The following is a 13,108-nucleotide window of genomic DNA, read 5'->3' on the forward strand; positions in this document are numbered from 1 at the left end:
TATCTTTCTATTTATTTGTGTCATCTTCATTTTTTTCAATCAGTGTTTTATAGTTCTTAGAGTATAAGCCTTTCACCTCTTTGGTTCGGTTTATTCCTAGATATTTTATTCTTTCTGGCATAATTGTAAATGGGATTAATTCCTTAATTTTTCTTTCTGCTACTTTGTTATCGGTGTATAGAAATGAAACCAATTTCTGTGTATTAATTTTGTATCCTGCAACTTTATTGAATTCATGTATCAGTTCTTATAGTTTTTTGGTGGAGTCTTTAAGGTTTTCTATTTGTAGCATCATGTCATCTGCATATAGTGACAGTTTTACTTCTTCCTTACCAATTCAAATGACTTTGATTTCTTTTCTTGTCTGACCACTGTGGCTAGCACTTCCAGTACTATGTTGAATAAAAGTTGTGAGAGCAGACATCCTTTTTTTGTTTCTGATCTTAGGGGAAAAGCTCTCAGTTTTTCACCATTAAGTATGATGTTAGCTGTGAGTTTTTCACATATGGCCTTTATTATGTTGAGGAATGTTTCCTCTAAACCCACTGTGTTGAGAGTTTTTATCAGAATGCATATTGTACCTTGACAGATGCTTTTTCTGCATCTATTGAGACGATCATATGATTTTTATTCTTGTTGATACAATGTATCACATTGATTGATTTGCAAATATTAAATAATTCTTGAATCCCCACAATAAATCCCACTTGATTGTGTGAATGATCCTTCTAATGTATTGTTAAATGTAGTTTGATATTATTTTGTTGAGGATTTTTGCATCTATGTTCATCAGGGATATTGGCCAGTAGTTTTCTTTTTTTGTAGTGTCTATGTCTGCTTTCGATATCAGGGTAATGATGGCCTCCTAGAATGTATTTGGAAGCTTTCCCTCCTCATTTTTTTTTTTCTTGAATAGTTTGAAGAGTTAGGTATTAACTCTTCTTTAACTATTTGGTATAATTTACCCCTGATGTCATTTGGTCCTGAACTTTTGTTTGTTGGGAGTTTTTAAATCACTGATTCAATTTTGTTACTAGTAATTAGTCTATTCAGGTTTTTTATTTCTTCGTGATTCAGTTTTGGAAGATTGTATGTTTCTAGAAATTTATCCATTTCTTCGAGGTCGTCTAATTTGTTGGCATATAATTAATTTCTCATAGAATTTCTTTATAATGTTTTGTATTTCTTTGGTGTCAATTATTAATGCTCCTCTTTCATTTCCGATTTTATTTATTTGTGCCCTCTCTCTTTTTCCAGCTAAAAGTTCATCAATTTTGTTTATCTTTTCAAAGAAACAGCTCCTTATATCATGATCTTTTCTTTTGTTTTTTTAGCCTCTATTTTATTTATTTCTTCTCTGATATTTACTATTTCCTTCTTTCTACTAACCTTGAGCTCTGTTTGTTGTTCTTTTTCTAGGTCCGTTAGGTATAAATTTAAAAGTCTTTTTACAGTTATGAGTTAAAATCTGTTTCAATTACAGTTTATGCACTGAATCTTTGTCAGTTGGCTTATAAGGGAGGGTTTGCTCCCATCCAGTATGCTATGGCTCTTGCTGACCTGTTTCTCAGGACCTGAGGCACAAATAATCTCTCCCCATTGAGAACACCCCCAATGTGCCCCACCATAACACTGCCTGGGTAACCATTCAATCCCTCCCTCTACCCAGCAATACCAACTCTGGAAATTAAATGTAATTACTTAATGTTCAATATCACGTATTTTCCAAAAGCTCTAAAATGAGGAATTGTCAGTTTGGATAAGGAGCCCCTCAGGATATAACTGCCAGATCAAGGAATCTCAGCATTTAACAAAGTCAACCCTAGAAATGTAATTTAAAGTTTTCTATAATTTACACTTGCACTTATAATTACCTTTTTATTGTCAGCCTTCTCCAAAACGTGTATGTTTTGTGAAGCAGGAACTGAGTTTATTTGGTCCACTAATATGTCCCAGGACCTAGTACAGAGCCAGGAATGTAAAGGCAATTAATAATGTTTGCTTTTCTTCATATTGTCATAGTAGCCAGGACTGGTGCTCAGTAAAGTGGGATGAATCACTGATATTTAGTCTGTCTGATACATACTGGATTAACTTGCATTAACTTCTGAGTTTTCCTATTCCCATTTTTTGTATTTCCAGTCACATTTTATATTTCCACTCACCTATAAGATGCTTTCAATTGTTTTTTTATGCCAAGAACAGGTTTGGCATCTGGAAAGAGTTTATGGAATGAATAAACAGTCTTGGGAAGGTTATCTGGCATCTATAGGCAATACTAATTTGGAAGCCTGGACATATAACAGAGAACAGGAAAACAAATTTAAGACCCTCCACTCAGACCCAAATGATGAAGGCAGAACTGAGACAAGAAGGAAATTTCCAGGCTTTGGCAAGATGGTTGAATCAAAGCAGCACTTGCTCACTTTGTCTACTGTTTTGTGAGTGACCTCTGCTCACTTTCTGCTGGAGGTTCCCCAGCCCCCATGCCAAGGTTTCCATGCATGTATTTTCTTAGGTAAAGGAATATTTTAATTTTAAGATAGAGAATAATTTGGGGCGCCTGGGTGGCTCAGTCGGTTAAGCGTCCGACTTCGGCTCAGGTCATGATCTCACGGTCTGTGAGTTCGAGCCCCGCGTCGGGCTCTGTGCTGACAGCTCAGAGCCTGGAGCTTGCTTCGGATTCTGTCTCCCTCTCTCTCTGACCCTCCCCCGTTCGTGCTCTGTCCCTCTCTGTCTCAAAAATAAATAAACATTAAAAAAATTTTTTAAAAAGATAGAGAATAATTAAATGCTTTTAAATTTTGTGTTTAAAATATTCAAAAAGGCAGCAAAGCAGAGTGGATAAGAACATAGATTCTGGAGCAGACTCTAGATTTGAATTAGGCAAGCTATGTGGCCTTGAACAAGTTATTTGATTCCTTTCTTTCTCAGTTTCCTCATCTGGAATTATGGTAACAATACCTATGCTACTTCATATAGCTGTCATGGGGATGAAATGAGTTAATCTTTATAAATCTTATAAAGTACTCATAATAGTAAATGATATATAAATGTTAAATATAAACAATTGTCTTGGCGGGGAGGAAGATAAGGATATTGCCATGTATATTAGCCTCTGAAGTTTCTTATTCTGTTGCAAATATTCTATATTTCATGTCTTCTCTAGAGTATGCATATATCCATGATATTTTCTTGTGATATCTACTTGAGTTATCAATTTAAACCTTGCATCTGGTGTAGAATTAAACGGCACTTGCCCAATGAGATATCTGAAATGGAGCCCACAGTCAATTGTTCTTTGATAACTCAGTTTTCATTCTGCTTCCACAATCTTGGGAAACATCCATTAGAAATTGGCAGAACTTCTGCTCTCTAATCAGCACTACACCCTGAGTTTTCCTCGGAAGCTGGAGGAAAGACCTGGTTTTCAAACAATGTAATTGCCGTTTAAAGACATACCTTGTTTAGTTTGTCTTGAGCCAAATCATTTCACCTGGTTCTGGCAGTGAAATGATAGCTCAGGTTCTCATCCACACTCCAGAGTTTCTAAGGTGACCAAAGCAATCACAGGAACATTAATATTCTGGATTTAATCAGTAGACATACTGCTTTATGATTCACTTAAGTTGTACAGCAGAATCCTTTCAGGAGGACTGAAGGAAAGTAATTCTCCCTCCGTCATGAGAAAGAAGTGCTTGTGAACTGTGTCGTTGTTATTGTTTTTTAAACAAGCAGGTATCTTACCAAGGTTGAGCCCAGAGGGATGAAAATGAAAATAAGAAGATATGGATAGAAAGTCAAAATGATTGGGAAGTCCAAGGACAAAGGTGGACTATATGACCTTATGTGGTAGGGTTGTTGAGAGGCAGAGCTGGAAGCAAGATGGAGGGATATGTGCCCAGGAACTCAATGATCCATACTCCTACCTGGAAAACATTGGTATCCATACTTGACATGGTTGTCCTGCTTGATTGACTACATTGATTCAAATATTCCATCCACCTGGCAAGATTTGACAGTGTTTGGCAAGACCATCCCTGCTTTGATGTTATGAGCTTAGCTAATTCAGTCAAAGAACAGTTTATAATGAAGCCCTTTAATTTGAATTTGAGAGAAATCTGTTGGATGGGAATGGTATCTCCACTTGGGTTTCTAAATTCCATCCTTTTTCCTCTTAATATTCACCTAAACTATCTCTTTCAAGACCAAGTCCCAAGTCCTTACATATGGCCAATCTCAAAGGCGAGTCAAAATGAACATTTGTGTTCCGTTTATGGAGCCTCCCAAGAAGGAATATCATTCACTCCACATCCTGATGCCTGCTACTTGAAATTTGAGCTCACCCCTTTCTCTTTCTTTACTGTATTCCTGGATGATCACAAAAATGGGACTATTGGGGCGCCTGGGTGGCGCAGTCGGTTAAGCGTCCGACTTCAGCCAGGTCGCGATCTTGCGGTCCGTGAGTTCGAGCCCCGCGTCGGGCTCTGGGCTGATGGCTCAGAGCCTGGAGCCTGCTTCTGATTCTGTGCCTCCCTCTCTCTCTGACCCTCCCCCGTTCATGCTCTGTCTCTCTCTGTCCCAAAAAAAAAAAAAAAAAAAAAAAAAAAAAAAGTTGAGAAAAAAAAAATTAAAAAAAAAATGGGACTATCACATCAGACTCACACAAATCATAGATCTTACCTAGGGTCAAATTTTATTAATAATTTCAAGGAGACAAGTAATCAAAAGGCATAGCATAAGCATAGGCCAGTCTAGGACTGTCAGTGAAGGTTCCTAAGCCCTTTTTCAAAGTACTGGATTGATTCTGGCCCAGATGAATATATGAGGTCTCTATAGGATGTGTGCTGGTCAAATCACTTACCCAGAAGTAGCCCATTTAAGTCTTGAAAACTCTCCATTTTATATTCAGCTGGTTATGTAGCTTGCATGACTTTTCAGAGAACTCTGCCCCCCAAATTCACAGATGCCAACTTTGTTTACCAGAAGCAATACAGGTAGCCTTGTACTCATGCTAAAAGTTTTTTTAGGGAGACTCTTCCACTAGCAATTCAATTATTTTACCTGGCATAAAACCTGTCATTAGCATCTTTATAAAATTAGACCATGTCACCTTCTTTATTTCCTGGGGATAACCCTATGGAGAATGGATTACAGACCTGCTGTTAATCCTTCCCAGACATAAAGTGGCTGCTTACTTGGAAAGCCTGGGGGAGCAATGCTCTGGGGAATCCAAGATGAAAGCTAACATCACGGAGTCCACTCTTCTTATCAAAGGAAAGAGCCATGTTATGAGACCTACTAAAAAAGCAGATAGTGGAAACTTTTCCTTTTTATTTAAGTTTTTACTTAAATTCCAGCTAGTTAACATATGGTGCAATATTGGTTTCAGATGCAGAATTTAGTGATTCATCACTTACATACAATACCTGGTGCTCATCACAATTGCCCTCCTTAATATCCATCACCTATTTAACCTATCCTTCCACCTCCCCTCCAGCAACCCTCAATTTGTTCTTTATAATCAAGAGACTGGGGGCAACTGGGTGGCTCTGTCAGTTAAGTGTCCGACTCTTATTCCAGCTCAGGTCATGATCTCATGGTTCCTGAGACTGAGCCCCATGTTGGACCCTGAGCTGACAGTTCAGAGGCTGCTTGGGATCCTCTCTATTCCTCCCTCTCTGACCCTCCCCTGATCACACTCTCTCTCAAAAATAAAATAAACATTAAAAAAAGGAGTCTGTTTTATGGTTTGTCTTTCTCTTTTTCTCCCTATGTCCATCTGTTTTGATTCTTAAATTCCACACATGAATGAAATTGTATTGTTTTTGTCTTTCTGTAAGTGACTTATTTCGCTGAGCATAAGCTATCCACATTGTGGCAAATGGCAAGATTTCGTTCTTTTTTTTTTTTTTTTTAAGAGAGAGCACAAGCTGGTGAGGGGCAGAGAGAGAGGGAGAGAGAGAGAATCCCACACAGGCTCTGTACTGTCCGTGCGGAGCCTGATGCGGGGCTTGAACTCACAAACTGTGAGATCATGACCTGAGCCAGAACCAAGAGTCAGACGTTTAACTGACTGAGCCACCCAGGTACCCCAAGATATCATTCTTTTTGATGGATGAGTAATATTTCATCATATATGTATACCACATCTTCCTTATCCATTCATCATTCAATGGACACTTGGGCTGTTTCCATAATTTGGCTATTGTAGATAATGCTGCTGTAAACATTGGGGCGTATGTCTCCTTCAAATCAGTATTTTTATATCCTTTGGGTAAATACTTAGTGGTGCAATTGCTGGATAATAGGGAAGTTCTATTTTTAACTTTTTGAGGAACCTCCATACTGGAAAACCTTCTGCTTGAACTGAGGACACTATTGCCCAGAGATTTCTTTCCCTCATTGTTTTGCTTGTGTTCCAGAGTTACATCATTTCTTATGAGAAGAAAGCAATCCAGCTCTAGAAAACACTCAGGCACAGAGAGAAACCACAGTATGAACCACAAGGAGCAGCTGCATTGTCTCCCTGGGAGATGTTCTGGTTTCATGGAAAGCCTAGTTGAGGCAAAACACCTTCAGATCTTATGGTGAAGTTGGTTGGAACCAACAAGTGTTGGTTCCACTTTTTATGTGGCTCTGAAATTGAAGCAGAATTAGTTGTTACTTGTGAGGTTTGGATGAGTGATGCTGTGTCATTAAAAGGAACATAAATAGATTCACTGATTTGCCCAGAGTACAAACTTATCTACTTTTGGACTGAACCTCAAAAGTCCAGATTCAAAATCTCATCTTTTCTCTACAAGGTAGAGACTGTGGCCATGTGACTGCTGTATCATGCATAACCGAGAACAATGGCTACTGCCCTCTGATGAGCATTTACTCTGTGACGGACTCCATTGTAAGCTCTTCACATAAGTGACCTCATTCTAGTTGCAACAGTCCTGGAGACAGTGTTTATCCATACCTTGCAGATGAGGAAACAGACACAGAACAAGTTGGCGCAGATCAGAAATTTGAACTGAGGTCTCTTTAACCCTGACCCCTGTTCTCATTGATTGTTACAGTGACTCTCCTCGATAGCTTGGATCCCATCAAACAACCTCATTTCAATAATTGATTTAAATTTTTTCCTCCACAAATGAACAAGAGTGAACAATTCTTTGGCCAGGGCACAGACAGCCATGAGTTTAGAGCTGTCTTCAGGACTGAACATTTGTGGATTTTCCCATCTACATAGATAGATGTGAATTTTAAATTATTTTCACCTGATGCCCTTTCCCTTCCACTGAATATTCCCCCTCTCTCATATTCATTTTATTATGCTTCACTTTATTTCACTTCACAGATGTATGTTGTACAAATGGAAGGTTTGTGGAAACCCTGCGTGGAGCATCTATGAGTACAATGTTTCCAATGGCATTTGCTCACTTTGTGTCTCTACGTCACATTTTAAAATTTCTTACAATATATAAAACTTTTTCATTCTTATTACATTTGTTATGGTGATCTGTGATCAGTGATATTTGATATTGCTCTTGTAATTGTTTTGGGCCACCACAAACCATGCCCACGTAAGATGGCAAGCTTAATCAGTGACTGTTGTATGTGTTCTGACTGCTTACCAGCCATCTCTCTCCCTCTCTTTGGGCCTCCCTATTTCTTGAAATTTCAGCAATATTTAAATTAGGCCAATTAATAATTCTACAGTGGCCTCTAAGAGTTGCAAGTCTTCTTCACTTTCAATTAAAAGCTAGAAGTAATTATGCTTAGTGAGAAAGCACGTCAGAAGTCAAATTAGGCCAAAAGCAAGGCCTCATGTATGAGTTGGCCGAGTTTTAAATGCAAAGGAAAAGTTTTTGAAGGAAATTAAAAGTCCTTTTTCAGTGAACACACCAATGATATTAAAGCAAAACAGCCTTACTGCTGATATGGAGAACATTTTGGTGGTCTGGATAGGAGACGAAACCAGCCACAACATTCTCTTGACCCAAAGCCCAATCCAGAGCAAGGCCCTAACTCTCTTCAGCTCTATGAAAGTTGAGAGAGGTGAGGAAGCTGCAGAAGGAAAGTCTGAAACTAGCAGAGGTTGGTTCATGAGGTATAAGGAAAGAAGCCGTCTCCATAACATCAAAGTTCAAGGTGAAGAAACAGGTGCTGATGTAGAAGCTGCAGCAAGTTATCCAAAGATCTAAGATAATTAATGAAGGTGGCTACACTAAACAACAGATTTTCAGTGTATATTAAATAGTCTTCTATCGGAAGAAAATGCCATCTAGCCCTTTAATAGCTAGAGAAGAGAAGTCAATACCTGGCTTCAAAGTTTCAAAAGACAGGCTGATTCTCTTGTTAGGGGCTAATGCAACTGGTGATTTCAAGTTAAAGTCAATTCTGAGAAATTCTAGGGTCCTTAAGAATTATGCTAAATTTACTCTGCCTGTGCTCTATAAATGGAACAACAAAGCCTGGATGACTGCACATGTCTTTATAACATGGTTTACTGAGTATTTTAAGCTCACTGTTGAGACCTACTGCTCAAAATAAAGATTCCTTTCCAAACATTACTGCTCATTGACAATGTACCTGGCCACCCAAGAGTTCTGATGGAGATGTATGACAAGATTCATGTTTCCAAGCCTGCTAATAGAGTATCCATTCTGCAGCCCACAAATCAAGGAGTAATTTTGACTTTCAAGTCATCTTATTTAAGAAATACATTTCGTAAAGTTATAGTTGCCATGGATAGAGGTTCCTCTGGTGGATCTAGGCAAAGACAAGTGAAAATCTTCTGGAAAATGTCCACCATTCTGGATGCCATTAAAAATATTCATGATTTGTTGTAAGAGGTCAAATTATCAACAGGATTAACAGGAGTTTGGAAGAAATTGATTCCAACCCTCAGGGATGACTTTGAGGGCATCAAGACACCAGTGGAGGAAGTAACTGTGGTGGGAACAGCAAGAGAACTAGAATTAAGCGTGGAGCCTGAACATGTGACTGAATTGCTGTAATCTCATGATCAAATTCAAATGGATGAGGAGCTGCTTCTCATGAACGAGCAAGGAAAGTGGTTTATTGAGATGGAATCTCCTCCTGGTGAAGACGCTGTGGAGATTGTTGAAAAGACCACAAAGGATTTAGAATATAATATAAACGTCATTGATAAAGCAGCAGCAGGGTTTTAAAGGATCAACTCCAATTTGGAAGACGTTGTACTATGGGCAAAATGCTATCAGACACCATCGCATGCTGTAGAGAAATGGTTTGTGAAAGGAAGAGTCAGTCACTGCGGCAAGCTTCATTGTCTTACTTTAAGAAATTGCCACAGCCACCCCCACCTTCAGCAACCACCATGCTGATAAGTCCACAGCCACCAACGCTGAGGCAAACCCCTCCACCAGCGAAATGGTTAGTTTGCTGAAAGCTCAGATGATGGTTAGCCATTTTCAGGAATAAGGCATTTTTTTTAAATCAATGTATGTACATTATTTTTTAGACATAACGCTATAGCACACTTAATAGACTCTTATATAGTGTAAATATAATTTTTATGTGCTTTTGGAAACAAAAAAATTCATCTGACTCACTTTATTGCGATATTTGCTTTATTACAGTGGTCTGGAACAGTACTTGCAATATCTGTGAGGTGTGCCTGTATGTATATTTATAAATGCATATGCTATATTTTTGTTATTTATGTGTATATATGTGTGCTTATCCTTTTCTACTTTAGGTCTAATATGGCTTTGTCTTCAATTAATGAGGACTTGAAAAGGGAGCATGGTGCTACCTTTTCATTAACTTCTCCCTTTAAACAGAGAGCTACTAGAAACCTGCCATGGAAAGATGTGTTTACTTTTCTTAGCTTCCAAGGGTAGAGAATGCCTGTGATGGCACAAGATGATTCTACTTCTGGGTAAATACAACCCAGTGATTATAATGAAGAATTTAGTTAAAGTACTGGAAAACCAAAGGCCAGAATTTAATTAAACAGAACATACTGAAATGCACTAAAAATCATGCTTTAACCAACCAATGCTCAAAATAACCAACCAATGCTTTAAAATGAAGATTAAGGCAGACCCTTGTTTCTCCGAGGCATCAGTCCCACCCACGTCTCAACCAAGCATTTCTATAATCGATACATGGATCCTTATCCTAGCCTTCTAGTTTCTTTAAAGTCATGTGAAATGTAACAACTTTCCATTTCTGAGGTACTATAATTTCACAAGAAGAGAATACTTTATTTTTTTGTAATTTTTTAACGTTTATTTTGAGAGAGAGCAAGAGAGAGCAAGCGGGGGAGGGACAGAGAGGGAGAGTGAGAGAATCCCAAGCAGGTTCCGCTCTGCCAGCATAGGGCCTGGATGCAGGGCTCAATCCCACAAACTGTGAGATCGTGGCCTGAGCCAATATCAAAAGTCTGACGCCTAACTGACTGAGCCACCGAGGAGCCCCAAGAAGAGCATACTTTAAAAACACAACATAAAAACAGCATTTGAGGGGGCACCTGACTAGCTCACTTAAAGGAGCATACAGCTCTTGTTCTTTGGGTTGTGAGTTCTAGCCCCATCTTGGGTGCAGAGATTACTTAAATAAATAAACAAACAAACCTAAAAAAAAAAAGAATAGCATTTGATACTTATGAGTTGTGGTTATCCATTAACAAACACTGATAAAGCACATGCTATGTGTCAGGCATGGAGTTTTAAAAATGAGCAAGATACAACATCAGTCTTTGTGAACCTCATAGCTTAGAAATTAAAGTGCATTAGGCTTGTAATGAGCACTGCTTCCGAGGTTTAATCTCTTTGCTACATTAAAAATGCAGTGATTTTAGGGAATTGGGGATGTGTTGCCCACCCTCGAAGTCTGTGGTGGGAATATAGGAGCACTAGTTCCTCTCCGCTGGCAGTGACAGGGCAGTGCTTGGAGCACTGGGGCAGGAGCTCATAGGGCCAGTTTTCATTTTTCTCCCACATGTGTTTCTGGGCAAGTCACTGACCCTCTCTGAGCCCTAGCTTCCTTGTGCATAGTGGGGAGAATCCTTGCTCAGCTCACTTCACCCAATCATCATGAGGTCAAATAAGAAAATACATGCAGAAGCATTTTGAAGGTATTTTAAGGTACAAAGTTTTATCTATTTTGCTCACTCCTATCTCCAGCATTTAAAACAATGCCCGAGGGGCACCTGGGTGGCTCAGTTGGTTAAGTGGCTGACTCTTGATTTCAGCTCAGGTCATGATCTCATGGTTCTTGAGATCAAGCTCTGCATGGGACTCTGTGCTGAGGTTGGGATTCTCTCTCTGTCCGCCCTCTCTCTGCTCGTACTCTATCTCTCTCTCTCTCTCTCCAAATAAATAAATAAACATTAATAAAATAAAATAAAACAGGGGTGCCTGGTTGGCTCAGTCAGTTAAGCATCCAACTTCTGCTCAGATCATGATTTCACAGTTCATGAGGTCGAGCCCCACATCTGGCACTGCACTAATGGGGCAGAGCCTGCCTGGGTTTCTCTCTCTCTCCCTCTCTCTCTCTGCCCTTCTCTCTCTCTCAATAAATAAATAAATACTTTAAAAATAAGATAAAACAATCCTGAAATATACTGCATGCACAATGCACACCATCATTAAAAAAAGATTCACATTTTCACTTTAAACAATTCAAATTTATGGTAATTGATTATTTTCTGTTTTACAAAAGGAAAAAAGTCATTTTGTGTAACTTCTAACAGTTACCGCCCCTCAGGGCTGGAAAAGATCTCAGGGAGCCCAGCCGTGTGGAGCCGCCTGAGTTCCCTGATTCAGTCCCTGCCAGGCGCTTGCACCAGCCTGTTCCAGATCACAGCCACTAGGGGGCCGCCTCGGGGCCACTTGGCAGAAGTTCACTCAGATGAAACCCGCCTCCACCTGAGGCCACAGATCAAGTCTCCCCAGTTCTTTCACCTTCAAATATTTAAAGACCGTCGTCGCCTCTTCCTGCCCTCAGATCTCTCATGTCCTGGCTAAATTGAGTGGTTTCTCATTTATAAACTCAGGGTGCTTAATAACTACATTTCTTGTTAACAGGATAAGTAGAGATTTACAGTTTATAAATAAAGACCAAACAAAACCCTTTACGAGTGTACATTTGTTACCCACAGCGGCTTTTACAAAGACAGCCGTTGTTGGCACCACGTGTGGGTATGCATCTGAAAAATGTCTGCAAATGTAAAATGAATATTAAGGTTAGAGGGGATAACTGCTGTGACTTTTGTCATATCTGCCATTATAGAAGATAAATACAAATATTGCAGCAAAACTTATAGTAGAAAAAAAACAGAATCTATCTGAGTGTCTATCAATTATGAGATAGTTGAATGAATTATGGCACATACTTAATGAACCATTCCAGTTACAGTAAAGGTGATGCTTACCAAAATTATACAATAACATGGAAAATGCTTATACCATAATGGGATTAAGTGAAATACACATATGTATACACACACACATTTTTACATGCAATATGATTATTATATAAACAGCCATGTTTTACAACAGTCTAAAAGCAAATGCAAAAATGCTAAAATTGGTAGTTTTATGGTGGTGAAGTTATAGATGATTTTCTTTTCCTCTTTCGGCTTTTCATAAAGTGCTGATACTAATTTAAAAATAATAAAAATTTAAATGTTTTTACATTTATTTCAACAGTTCTTTGAGATTTTATACACAAATACACATACCTAGATACATGCATGCATGTGTGTGTGAGTGTGCACACACACACACACATCTTCCTTCTGTTCCTTCTCCTCATTATTACCTACCTTCCTCACATTGAGTCAATTTCTACAAATAGAGACCTGCCTTTTGGTGGAATCAGAAATATTAAGAATAGTATTAGCAATAATTTGAGGAGAGGCAGAAGTATGCTGAATGCTTTTGCACATAGGGGCACATTTCTATCCTTGTTAAGCCTTAGTTTCCTCAACTGTAAAATGGGAATAGTGGTGATAACAGCAGCTATTTCATAAAATTATTCTAAGAATTAAATGCGATGTCTGCAAAGCACTTGGTAAGGCATGGGGTAGTGCTGAGTGTTATTGGCTTCTATTCTAAGATAGTTC

At 38.7% G+C, this 13,108-nt stretch overlaps 1 pseudogene; it reads left to right on the plus strand.

The window, feature by feature from the left end:
• The first annotated feature begins 3,805 nt into the window (after positions 1 to 3,805).
• LOC107180369 lies at positions 3,806 to 12,008 on the plus strand (annotated as a pseudogene).
• The last annotated feature ends 1,100 nt before the right edge of the window (positions 12,009 to 13,108 follow it).

Source organism: Panthera tigris, chromosome B2, assembly GCF_018350195.1.
Source record: "Panthera tigris isolate Pti1 chromosome B2, P.tigris_Pti1_mat1.1, whole genome shotgun sequence".
In the NCBI taxonomy this organism is placed as follows: domain Eukaryota; kingdom Metazoa; phylum Chordata; class Mammalia; order Carnivora; family Felidae; genus Panthera; species Panthera tigris.